This window comes from Mauremys mutica, unplaced genomic scaffold (assembly GCF_020497125.1).
Source record: "Mauremys mutica isolate MM-2020 ecotype Southern unplaced genomic scaffold, ASM2049712v1 Super-Scaffold_100100, whole genome shotgun sequence".
NCBI lineage: Eukaryota > Metazoa > Chordata > Testudines > Geoemydidae > Mauremys > Mauremys mutica.
The window spans coordinates 1,316,706-1,329,953 of record NW_025423267.1 but is presented as its reverse complement, the minus strand read 5'-3'; the positions used below and the strand labels follow the sequence as shown (position 1 = coordinate 1,329,953).

General features: G+C 54.4%; 2 non-coding genes across 2 annotated transcripts; one reads left to right on the top strand and one right to left on the bottom strand.

The window, feature by feature from the left end:
* Nucleotides 1-6,252: 6,252 nt before the first annotated feature.
* On the bottom strand, nucleotides 6,253-6,324 carry TRNAD-GUC. Its single transcript has one exon. It is a non-coding gene; the product is annotated as a tRNA-Asp (tRNA).
* A 3,089-nt stretch (nucleotides 6,325-9,413) lies between these two features.
* On the top strand, nucleotides 9,414-9,486 carry TRNAR-UCG. The gene has a single exon. It is a non-coding gene; the product is annotated as a tRNA-Arg (tRNA).
* Nucleotides 9,487-13,248: the final 3,762 nt, after the last annotated feature.

Sequence of the window (13,248 nt, the reverse complement as noted above, 5' to 3'; positions counted from 1 at the left end):
GCAGAGGATTTTGGAAGCTGAACATCCAGAGCTTGCAAGATAAAGGAGCAGGGAGGCAAAGCCTGGCGGTGTTGGCAGAACAGGAAAGCATCAGAGGGTCCTATGGCAACCAGGGGGATTGGTGGGAGTCAGTGAGGGAGAAGTTGGCAGCTCTGTTCTGGCAGTTGGGCAAACACCGCAACATTAAAGAAACCAACGGTGCCACGTCCTGCAATGTTGCCTGTGGGATTTCCACAAGAGCATCCAGGCTGGGGAGCTAGTCAGCCTGTGACTGTGTGACTGGATCAAACGAGTTCTAGGAGATGAGGCTGCAGTTGGCTGATTTGAGCGGGAGCACCAAGTGAAGGGAGGGGCGGCCTCCCCTAACATTTTTGCAGCCTGCAGGGAATGGAGACAAAGCAGGGGGATGAGGTGACTCAGGGCAGGACCCATGGATCTGATAGTGCAGAACCACAGTCGATGGAGGAGAGAGAGTCCTGCGAGAGGAAGCCGCTGGTGGGAAGCAATAAGTGCAGAGTGCAAACCAGCCAGCTGAGAGTCACAGGGGTCCAGAAAAGTGACTAGCAGCAGGTCCCATGGTGTAATTAGCAGCACTCAGGACTCTGAATCCTGTAATCGGAGTTCAAATCTCAATGGGACCTCCTGGAAATACGTTGCTTTGTTGCAAAGCCCTGGAGCTCAATGTCCTTGACTACCCTTTGTCTGGGTGAACTACAGTGAGGTTTTTTTCCCCTCCTGCTGGGTGACCAGGGCTTTAGGCCTATTCCCCTGAATCAGTCCCCACACCTAAGAGGGCCCCGCACCTAGTGAGAATCCCTTCCCTGGCTAGAGGCGCCTTTTTAATTTTTACTCACCTGGCAGCACTTCGGGTCTTCGGCAGCAGGTTCTTTGCTTCCTCTGGGTCATCAACGGCACTTCGGCGGTGGGCCCTTCAGTGCTGCTGAAGACCTGGAGCAAGTGAAGGACCCACCACTGAAGTGCCGCCGAAGACTCGGAGCACCGCCCGGTGAGTACAAGCCCCACGTGGTTTTTTTACATGTGTTTTTTTTTAAGTCATCCCTGCCGGGGCCCCGTTGAAACTGTTCAAACCCTAAAGCCGGCCCTGTGGGTGACTGAGGCCGGGGCCAGCTCCAGGCACCAGCACAGCAAGCTGGTGCTTGGGGCGGACCAACGGAGAGGGGCGGCACATCCGGTTCTTCAGCGGCAATTCGGCAGCAGGTCCCTCAGTCCCTCTCGGAGGGAAGGACCTGCTGCTGAATCACGGTTGAAGAATGAAGTGGTGGTGGTAGAGCTGCCGCCAAAGTGCCGCTGACTGCAGCTTTTTTTTTCCTCCACTTGGGGCAGCAAAAAAGCCGGCCCTGACTGATGCCCACTGGAGATAGGTCTTTGGTCCAGCTTGTTCAGTGGACTGGCCACTGTAGGTTGGGGGTCCCAGAACGTAACAGTCTGGCTAGAGATTCCTGCAGGTTGACTGGATGGTTGTTTCTCGCTGCTTCACCTGATGTCCACAACTTTGGTCCCTGTACCTGCAGCTGCCACACTCTTCCTCTTGCCCACATGGCATTTACAGGAAGGAGGGCCAGGGCCAGGCTTCATAGTCAGGGCTGGGCAAGAGGGAGGCAGAGTCCCAGGCTGGAGCCCCACACACCTTTCCTGCTCTGGGCACCTAGAGCAGAGGCAGCTGGTGCTGACAGCTCCAAGGGAAGGTTTAAAAGCCACAGAGCGACCGAGGGCAGGAGGAGGGGAGAACCATGCCTATGTGTGGCCAGCAGACAGCAAGAAAGACACCGAACTGCCTGCTCCCTGCAATGCCAAACACTCACTGAAAGCCACCCACAGGCCAGCTGCTGACGCTCTGTGGCCAACATCCGAAGACGATAGGAAAGCAGGGCCAGCCACCTTGGTGGGGCCTCTTACCATTCGTACTCCAGGTGCTCACTTTGGCAGTGGGGCAGGAGATTTTTTCCCCAAGAGGCTTTTCCCCAGCTGGTGAGAAGCAGAGAAACACCCAGGCTCCCAAGGTGCTATGTAGCAAACCCCCTCAAGCACAGGGACAGGTGCACATTTGGAAGAGGGAAACTGCTCCACACGCTAGCCCGGGCAGCCGCCCATTTTCTTTGGCAAGTCAGGAAGGGCAAAGGCGAGACTGGAAGCACCTGGGGCTCATGCCCCAGCCTTTGTGACGCCCAACCCCCGATTCCTTCCCGGGACTCTAGCTGAAGTGAGAGCATTGGCCTGAGCGGCCAAGAAGAGGTTCCAGCCCTGAAGGGAGCAGGACTTTCAGCACAAAGTTAAAACTGGACAAACACAACCGCAAAGGGACTCGAGCCCTCAATTGCCTAAGCAGAGGTCAGACACCTTATCCGTTAGGCCACACACTTATAATGGAAAAGCATCTCCAAGCCCTTCTTTGGAAAAGGCAGACACTGTGTTTCTTGGGTCATCTACTGAGGGGAGCCGAGACTCTCTGGGCACAAGAAGTCAATTTCCCAGCGAGATGTGAGACAATTCTCTTGAGCCAGGTGCAGGACTTTGGCAGGGAGGCTCAGGCATGGGGGACTGGGGTGCAGCGGACAGGCCGGAAGTCTAGGTGGGGAGATTTAGTCTCACTGAGGAGGAGAAGGAGGAATCCTGCTGATAGGCAGTGGCTGTGGAGAAAAAGTGGGATGTCCAGGCTGCTCAGGTCTCCTTCTTCCAGCTCCTCATCTGGCTGGGCTGCTCCACCGGCCTGGACAAGTCCTGTGCATGTACAGCAAATAGCCCAAGAGCCATTTCTGCCCAAACCTGTGCTGGGGGGTGAGCGTCTGTCTTCCCTGTTCCATCCGCACTAGAGCAGAGCACAAGATTGAGAGAGACAGTCAACAACTATTAAGGCTAAGATTATATAAAGGGGGTCACAGAATTTGTGACTTTCAGAGATCTCAGTGACATTTTCCGCCTCAGCCCTGGGGCAGCAAGACTGGAGCTGTCGGCTGGTGGGAGCCCCACAGCTATCAGGCAGGAGGCGGCGCCCAGTAGTTTCCCCAGGAATTGAAATTAGGGGGGGGCGTTTGAATTTACAGGGGGTGTGTGTCAGGGCCAATGAGATATATAAAAGAGATGTGAATAAAGTAAATATTTGTAAGGATAATGCAAATTTAACATAAGGATAATGCAAGTTACACATAACAGGTCTAGATTTCTAAAAATATATATAATTTTAAAAAATGTATTTAATTTAAATTGACTTTTGAAAAGTAAGCCATCATGGGATAAGAGGGAAGTCCTCTCATGGATCAGTAACTGGTTAAAATCTTGGAAACAAAGGGTAGGAATAAATCATCTATTTTCAGAATGGAGAGAGATAAATAGTGATATCCCAGAGGGGTCAGTACTGGGACCATTACTGTTCAACATACTCATAAATGATCTGGAAAAATGGGTAAACAGTGAGGTGACAAAATTTGCAGATGATACAAAACTGTTCAAGATAGTTAAGATCCAGGCAGACTGTGAAGAGTTACAAAGGGATCTCACAAAACTGGGTGATTGGGCAACAAAATGGCAGCTGAAATTCAGTGTTGATAAATGGCTTCATCGGATGCATAGAATGGAACATATAGTGAGGATATATGTATATGCACACACACATACACACAGAGAACATGAAAAGGTGGGAGTTGCCCAACCAACTCTAAGAGGCTAATTAATTAAGATGAGCTATTCTCAGCAGGAGAAAAAAAAACTTTTGTAGTGATAATCAAGATGACCCATTTAAGGTAGTTTGACAAGAAGGTGTGAGGATACTTAACATGGGGAAATAGATTCAATGTGTGTAATGGCTCAGCCATTTCCAGTCTCTATTTAAGCCTAAATTGATTGTAACTATTTTGCATATTAATTCAAGTTCAGCAGTTTCTCGTTGGAGTCTGTTTTTGAAGCTTTCTGTTGCAAAATTGCCACCTTTAAATCTGTTACTGAACGGCCAGAGGTTGAAGTGTTCTCCTACTGGTGTTTGAATGTTATAATTGTTGACGTCTGCTTTACATCCCATTTATTTTTTTGCACAGAGACTGTCTGCTTTGGCCAATGTACATGGCAGGGGGGCATTGCTGGCACATAATGGAATATATCACATTGGTAGATGTGGAGGTGAACGAGCCCCTGATGGCATGGCTGATGTGATTAGGTCGTATTATGGTGTCACTTGAATAGATATGTGGACAGAGTTGGCATCGGGCTTTGTTGCAAGGATAGATTCCGGGGTTAGTGTTGTTGTTCTGTGGTTGCTGGTGAGGATTTGCTTCAGGTTTGGGGATTGTCTGTAAGCAAGGACTGGCCTGTCTCCCAAGATCTGGGAGAGTGAGGGATCATCTTTCAGGATAGGTTGTAGAAATTTGATGATTCGCTAGAGAGGTTTTAATTGGGGGATGAACGTAAAGGCCAGTGGTGTTCTGTTACTTTCTATGTTGGGCCTGTCTTGTAGTAGGTGACTTCTGGGTACTCTTCTGGCTCTGTCAACCTGTTTTTTCACTTCAGCAGGTGGGTATTGTAGTTTTAAGAATGCTTGATAGAGATCTTGTAGGTGATTATCTCTATCTGAGGGATTGGAGCAAATACGGTTGTATCTTAGAGCTTGGCTATAGACAATGGATCATGTGGTGTGTCCTGGATGGAAGCTGAAGGCATGTAGATAAGTATAGCGGTCAGTGGGTTTCCGGTATAGGGTTGTGTTTCTGTGACCATCGCTTATCAGCAGAGTACTGTCAAGGAAATGGACCACTTGAGTGAATTGATCTAGGCTGAGGTTGATGGTGGGATGGAAATTGTTAAAATCATGGTGGAATTCCTCAAGGGCTTCTTTTCCATGAGTCCAGATGATGAAGATGTCTTCAGTATAGTGCAAGTACAGTAGGGGCATTAGGAGACGAGAGCTAAGGAAGCGTTGTTTTAAGTCAGCCATAAAAATGTTGGCATACTGTGGGGCCATGTGGGTACCCATAGCAGTGCCGCTGACTTGAAGATATATATTGTCCCCGAATGTGAAATAGTTGAGGGTGAGGACAAAGTCGTGAAGTTCAGCCACCAGGTTTGGCATGTAACTAGTTCACAAAACTGTGGGGGGTGTTAGGAAATCACTGCTCATGCCCCTGGCCAGCCTATTTCCCTTTGCCGCTCTGAAACGTGCCCCCACGTGCAGGCCCCGAAGCTGGGTCCGGGGGCGGAAGGCCAGGGAGAGGCTTTGGCCTCACCTGCCCTTGCCCAGCAGGACGCCTTTTCGGGCCTACACAGCTCCTCACACAACACCCGCCTGGGACCTTGCCCTCACCTACCAGCTCAGCAGCACCTTTTTTCCTCTCAAAACCTCCTCTTGACACCCTCCCCCTTCCACACTTCACACTCACCTCATCACAAACTCACCCGCGGCCCCTTTGGCTTCTCAAGCGCCTCTGGAGGGACGCAGCTTCCCAGGCACGCAGATCCTTCCCTTCAACGCGCACTGGACGGACATTCGAAACACAGCCCTTTCCAGGAGGGAACGCGCTGCTTTTGGATCCTGGTGCCCAGCAAGAAGTCCTGGGACTCTTTTTCTGACGGATGGACCCCACGGACTTGCCTTTACCAAGCAGAAACTAAGGACCGGCTGATGGCTCTCTTTGCAAACGGATGCCGTCAGACTGAGCCACGAGGCGTTCTGCAGGATAGCCCCTCCCCACCAAAAAGCAATGCCGTGACCCGGATTTGAACCGAGGTTGCTGCAGCCACGGCGCAGAGTACTAACCACTATACGATCACGGCCAGGTGCTGGGGGCGCAGGCAGCAACCCAGCGGAAAGTGCTCAGCTCTGCGCTCTCGGGGCGGCCGCCTACCTCGCCGGTGGCCACAGGTATTTCCCAAGTCTCCCCATTACAGTCACAGGTAAAATGCTGAGCAAAGGAAAAAAGACAGGAAGCCAATCCCATGCCTGTCCCTTTTTCTGTGTTCCTCCACCCCTGGACCAAGTCCCTCCCCGTTTGTCTGGGCCATTGTCCTCATGCCCCTGGCCAGCCTATTTCCCTTTGCCACTCTGAAACGTGCCCCCACGTGCAGGCCCCGAAGCTGGACCCGGGGAAGGCTTTGGCTAGGGCGAGCGTGTCCTTGCAAGGTAATTGTCTCTCTGGAGGTGAAAGTCATCAGTGCAGGGTGTGAAGGGAAGTGGCCATCAAAGGAGAATGCAAGGCATGTGGTGGGCAGGCCAGGGATTTCTTTGTCCCCCCTTGAAAAGGGGTCACCCTCCCCGTCGGGGAATCGAACCCCAGTCTCCCGCGTGACAGGCGGGGATACTCACCACTATACTAACGAGGAAAGGAGCATGGTGAGTGGCCCCAGCTCCCACAGACCAGCTATGGTCAGCGTACACCTACACCGTCGCATGGGCCCCAGCAGGCAACAACACCCCTGGCCCTCTTCTGCTTCCCAAAGGCTTTGGCCGCAGCAACAGCCCTGGGAAAAGCCCTGGCCCTCCTCACCTGCCCTTGCCCAGCAGGACGCCTTTCCGGGCCTACACAGCTCCTCACACAACACCCGCCTGGGACCTTGCCCTCCCCTACCAGCTCAGCAGCACCTTTTTTCCTCTCAAAACCTCCTCTTGACACCCTCCCCCTTCCACACTTCAGACTCACCTCATCACAAACTCACCCACGGCCCCTTTGGCTTCTCAAGCGCCTCTGGAGGGACGCAGCTTCCCAGGCACGCAGATCCGGCTGATGGCTCCCAAGTGTGCAAGTCCGTCCCCGCAGAGCTGCCCCATAGGGTGACATTGAAGAAACTGTGGAAAACGGGATGGGGGTGGGGGGTAATAGGCTCCTATATAAGAAAAAGTCCAGCCAAACCGGACTGTCCCTTTAAACATGGGACATCTGGTCACCCTGGAGCAGCCCCGCACTCCTGCTCCCCGGGGGCTGAAGCCGACGCGTGAAAGGGAAGTGAGCGAGCTCGTAGCTCTCCGGCGCCACCTGCTCGGAGCAGAGGGCAATGACTGAGCGACGGCCTGGCTAATTTAAATATCACCTGGTTTTCTATCGGGTGGCTCCACTGGAGAGCTGGGGAGTGGCCTGAGTGTGGCAGCATCTTTTTTGCATATTAAAAGCGGCAGTTTGAGACCATTGGGGTAAAATATGAGTAAGTTTTGGGGTTGGGCCCCACATGTTTAGTGCAGGCTGTGGGGAGCCGGGCTGAGCAGAGCCTGCCCCGACGGGGAGTGTGATGTCACCCTGAGCTGGGAGCGTGTTGCCGGACATGGGGAAGGGGCTGGGGGGTGAGGGAAGGTAGGTTGGTTTTCCTCTTTTTGGTGGAGTTTTTCTTATGTAAATTGAGAGTTGGTTTGGTGGAGGGAACTTGAGACTCCTGCTTTGGGGGTTGTTGGGGGGAGTAACACAAGCGTCCTTGGTGGTGACTGCTGCAGGGGGGCATAGGACAGGTGGGGGCGGGGCTGTCTGGGTGCTTGAGATCAGGGGTGGTTCCTGGTTGTCTGGTGCCTTGGCCTGCCTAGTGTTTTCTGACAGCTCGTCTCCCATTGGGCCCTCCCCAACTGATGTTTCTGATAGGCTCAGCTCCCATTGGTGACGTTGTCTGACAGCGATGCGGGGCAGAGCCGCCAGGGCCTTGTGCGCTCAGAGCTCAGCGCCGCCCGCGAGAAGCGGCGCGAGGCCGCGTGGGGCCGGGTCCCGCTGCCGGGCGGAGGAACCGAGACCGCGGCAGCGGCGCCGCCTCCCGCCTGGCGAGAAGCCGCAGCACCGGGGGGGGTCACAGGGCAGGAGGCGCTTCCGCGCGCAGCTGTTTTCTGCCGGTCGCGGGGTGACGGTTCCTGCCCGTGGGAGCCGTGGGGTCCCGATGGCAGCTGGGGGCTCTGGCATCCGCCCGCCCGCGGCGGCTGGGAGCTGCGGGGCCACCTGCAATGGCCGGGGGCTGCGGCTTCTCCTCACCCCCCCACCCGGTGACTGGGAGCTCCGGGCTCTGCCTGCGGTGTCTGAGCGCTGGGGGCTCCTCTCCTGCCTGGGGTGGCCGGGAGCTCCCGGGGCTTCGGCGCTGCAGGGTCTGTGAGCAATGACATGGGGCTGCAGGGTCCTCACGCCATCAAGGCCTGTTGGGAAATCCTGGGTCCCTCCACAGCAGCTGGGAGCTCTGGGGTCCACTCGTAGGAGCTGCAGGGTCCATAGGCAGTGGGGTGGGGCTGTGGGGGCTCCCCGGCCACCCATGGCTGCTGGGAGCTCCAGGGTCTGCCTGTGGGAGCTGTGGGAAGATGAGGGGTTTGGGGTGGAGGAGGGGGCTGCAGGCTGCAGGGTGGGGCTGAGGGATTCAGAGTGCAGGAGGGGGCTGTGGGTTGAGACAGGGGGTCAGGGTCCAGGACGGGGTGATGGCTCTCGGGTGGGGGCAGGGATGAGGGGTTCCAGGTGTGGGAGGAAGCTCTGGGCTGGGGCAGGAGGTTGAAGTGCAGAGGGGTGAGGGCTCTGGGGTGCAAGAGGGGGCTCTGGGTTTGGGGGGGTTCAGGGCTGGAGCAAGGGGTTGGGGTGCAGACTTACCTCGGGCGGCTCCTGGTCAGCAGTGCAGCAGGGGGGACCTACTGGCCATTTCCAGGGTGCAGCGCGGTGCCCTAGGATACGTAGGGACCAGCCTGCCTGAGCCCCGCAGCATGACTGACCGGACTTATAACCCAGTCACCCCACTGGGTCCCCCTGTCACATGTGGTACCTGGGAGCTCTGGGATCCACCCACAGCAGCTGGGAGCTGTGGGGTCCATCCGTGGTGGCATGGGCCTGTGGGAGCCCCTTCTGCCACTGGTGGCTGATAGCTGTGAGGCCCCCACCGGCCAACAGCTCCAGTCTTGCTGCCCCAGGGCTAAGGTGGAAAATGTCACTGAGATCGCTGAAAGTCACAAATTCTGTGACCCCCTTTATATAATCTTAGCCTTAATAGTTGTTGACTGTCTCTCTCAATCTAGTGGTCTGCTCTAGCGCGGATGGGACAGGGAAGACAGACGCTCACCCCCCAGCACAGGTTTGGGCAGAAATGGCTCTTGGGCTATTTGCTGTGCATGCAGAGGACTTGTCCAGGCCGGTGGAGCAGCTCTGCCAGATGAGAGCTGGAAGAAGGAGACCTGTGCAGCCTGGACATCCCACTTTTTCTCCACAGCCACTGCCTATCAGCAGGATTCCTCCTTCTCCTCAGTGAGACCAAATCTAAGCACCTAGATAGCTGGTCTGTCCACTGCACCCCAATCCCTCATGCCTGAGCCTCCCTGCCAAGTCCTGTACCTGGCTCCAGAGAATTGTCTCAAATCTCGCTGGGAACTCGACTTCTTGTGCCCAGAGAGTCTCGGCCCCACTCAGTAGAGGACCTGAGAAACACAGTGTCTGCCTTTTCCAAATCAGTGCTTGGAGAGGTTTTGTTCCTGTGACCACGTGGCCTAACGGATAAGGCGTCTGACTTCGGATCAGGCGATTGAGGGTTCAAGTCCCTTCGTGGTTGTGCTTGTGCACTTTTACCTTTGTGCTGAACGTCCTGCTCCCTTCAGGGCTGGAACCTCATCTTGGCCGCTCAGGCCAATAATCTGGCTTCAGCTAGAGCCCCGGGAAGGATTTGGGGGCTGGGTGTTACAAAGGCTGGGGCATGAGCCCCAGGTGATTCCAGTCTCGCCTTTGCCATTCCTGACTTGCTAAAGAAAATGCGCGGCTGCCCAGGCTAGAGTGTGGAGCAGTTTCCCTCTTCCAAGTGCGCACCTGTCCCTGTGCTGGAGGGTACTTGCTAAATAGCAACTTGGGAGCCTGGGTGTTTCTCTGCTTCTCGCCAGCTGGGGAAAAGCCTCTTGGGGTAAAATCTCCTGCCCCACTGCCAAAGTCAGCACCTTGAGTGGGAATGGTAAGAGGCCCCACCATGGGGACTGGCCCTGCTTTCCTACCGTCTTCTGATGTTGGCCACAGAGCATCAGCAGCTGGCTGTGGGTGGTTTTCAGTGGGGGTTCGGCATGGCAGGGAGCAGGGAGCAGCCTGGCTGGGTGTCTCTGTGGCTGTCTGCTGGCCACGCATAGGCATGGTTCTCCCCTCCCCTTGCCCTGCCCTTGGTTGCTCTGTGGCTTTTAAGCTTCCCTTGGAGATGTCAGCACCAGCCACCTCTGTCCTAGGTGCCCAGAGGAGGAGAGGTGCTGGGCTCCAGCCTGGGACTCTTCCTCCCTCCTGCCTTTCCCTGACTATGAAACCTGGCCCTGACACTCCTTTCTTCAAGCGCCATGTGGGCAAGAGGAAAAGTGAGGTAGAAAGCACAAGGGCCAAACTTGTGGGCATCAGAAATCCCAAACACCCAGTCAAACCATAGCCACTTCTAGACCCCATTCCATCCAAAGACCTGGTTCCAGTGGGTATGAGTCACTCAGCACAAGGTGAACAACTCATTCTTATACAGCTGGAGATAGGAAAGCACTTGGGTCTCCAGGGATTTACCACAAGGTCCCACTAAGATTTGAACTCAGATTTCAGCATGCCAACCATTATACCATGGGCCCAGCTTGTGCTAGTTTCTCTGAACATTGGTGACCCTATCATAGAATACCAGGGTTGGAAGGGACCTCAAGAGATATCTAGTCCAACCCCCTGCTCAAAGCAGGACTAATCCACAGACAGATTTTTATCCCAGATCCCTAAATAGCCCTCTCAAGGACAGACCTCACAAACCTGGGTTTAGCAGGCCAATACTCAAACCACTGAGCTCTCCCTCCCTCACAGGCCCAGCTTGTGTAAGGGGACTGTTGGCCCTTTTCTAAAACTGAGTGGGGTTTTTTTGGTTGGCTAGTTCCCAGTCCCAATAGAAGGGGGAAGGGTCAATGGGAAATCAGGCCCCTGAGACTGACAGGCCCCTGGGGCGATGGTCACCAACTGGTAGGGAACAAGTGAGAATTTGTTAATGAGTAAAATTCCTGGTGAAAATTGGCAAAGCTGTGGAGAGTTTGAAAAGTTCCAGTGAATTTACACATGAAGATACAAACAGAGAGACAAATAGAGAGAAAGAGAACATCACAGACTGCACAGGCCCACACAGACATAAACAAAAACCAAACCCACCCAGCACACAGAGCCATATACACATAAGGGAAAGCCACACAAAACATAGAACAAATCCACACCAAAAATACAGCAAAAGCCCACAACAGGAAAGCACAAAAACCACATACCAAAAGAATTCTTAGCAAAAAACAATCTGCATGCAAAAGTCACACACACACCCACGCACACACAAAACTATGCACGGCATCCACCAAAATCACACAGGACCCACATGGACATCAACACAACAGATGAAAACCACACCAACATACAGAAAGCCAGGCAGGGTTTGAGTCTCACAGCGCAGAGGGTGAGCACACAGGTGGTTTGGGGAGCAAAGACTGAGGGGGAGTCGGGGGCAGTGCTCTGGGCTCTGCCTGACCCCTCCTGCCACAGGCGGCTGGTGGAGAGCAGAGCCTGGTAGATCTGTGGACTCTGCCCTGCTCTCTGTAAAGCAAGGGGACCTCGGTGTCTTCTGAGCTGCAATTGTATTTTCTGCAGGGCAAAATGATTGGCAGAAGCCATTTGCTTAAAGGAAACTAGTGTTGTAGGTGAGGTTTGAACTCACAACCTCAGCATGACTTGACTCAGCACTGCTCTGGAAGTACTAGGCACTAACCCCTTGCACTATTGGACTCTACTTTCAGGCACTTGTCTCCATGTTTCATGGATGGATTAGTGGAGTGTGGGGGGGCGGTTGCATTAGCTAAAACAAATCCATATTAAAGGCTGCAGGATGGCAGCAGCAGAGGTGGGGAGCCTCCTTCCATGTGATAGAGCTGGTTCCCCTTCCGTTGCTCAGGGGAAGGTTGGTGCTTTGAGCCCACCCGGTGCTGGAACGTCCCATGGGTGAGATTAATGGGACTCTTGGGAAGGGAAGGGAAGTATTTTCTATCCCTGACTAGCTCCATTGGTCTCCTGTGGCCCTTTTGGCTCTCTGCTCCCCTGTTGGGGAGATGCAGAGACAAGCCCCCATCTGGGAGAGTCACCGAGAGGCTGTGTCCCATGGCGTGTGTGGGGGAGAGGGGGAGGGGTGGGATGGGGCTCAAGGGGAGAAGGTTGTGTGTGACAGTGTGTGGGGGAGGGGGAGGGTGTGTTCCTTAGGATAGAAATGATGGAAAACACAGGGGTAGTGACAGTGGAGCCCCGTGTCTGAATGTTATGACCCTGTTTGGTGCTGCCGTTCACCTTCCCCTCCTATGGGCTCAGCTTTCATTGAATCCAGCATTTTTTCACCTGTCCTCACCACAGAGGTGTCCCACATGCCTCAGCTACTGAGTGTCCCTCTTAGAGACGCCGAGGACTGGAACTGATTTCAGCTGCTGGACAGCTCTGCTAGGTCTTTATTCATTTGCACAGGAAAATGCTGAGTGTTTAAATTCATTTCAAGCCCCCTGCCCCCATTCAGCGAACTCCTGAACATACTGGAGATGGGTCTGGAAATTGATTTTCATTTGAAAAAGTTTTTAAAGGGAATCACTTGGATTGGAATTAGGAACCCATTACCCTGCAGGGAAACATTCACCCACTGAGCTATACTCTCAACAGAGAGTGTCATGTATAGCCCAGAGCAGGAACAGTTTTTAACCTGGGGGTTAGTAAACTTTCTCTCTATACAAACACCACAGCTTACAAACTCCCCACCCCCGCTCTGTGTCACCAGAGCACAACAAAAACTCTCCTTGGAGCACACACAGCTCCCCAGCTCCCTGCCCGTCAGTCTCTCCAGCGTTGCTCCAATCTCTTAAAGCAGGGTCTCAACCACAATTTACCTTAGGACCAGTGCCAGTCCTCCAGTCCTCCCAGTGGGCCAATAATGTCACTCATACCGCCCAGAACCCGCCCCCCAAAACTCCGCCTCTCACCTGCCTAAGGCTCTGGGAGGGAGTTTGGGTGGGGGCAGGAGGTCTAGGGTGCAGGCCCTGGGCTGGGGCTGGGGATTGGGGTGCAGGAGGGGTGCAGGCTCTGGGGGGAGTTTGGGTGCAGAAGGGGTGAGAGGCTGGTCTCTGGGAGGGAGTTTGGGTGGGGGAGGGGTTCTGGGGGGCAGGCTCTGGGATGGAGTTTGCAGCGCCGTAACTTGGGCGAGGCGAGTGAGGCACTTGCCTCGGGTGCAGAAAGTGGAGGGGCGCAGCTCTACCATGATCAGCGGCGCTTCGGTGGCAATTTGTCAGTGGGTCCTTCTCTCCGAGAGGGA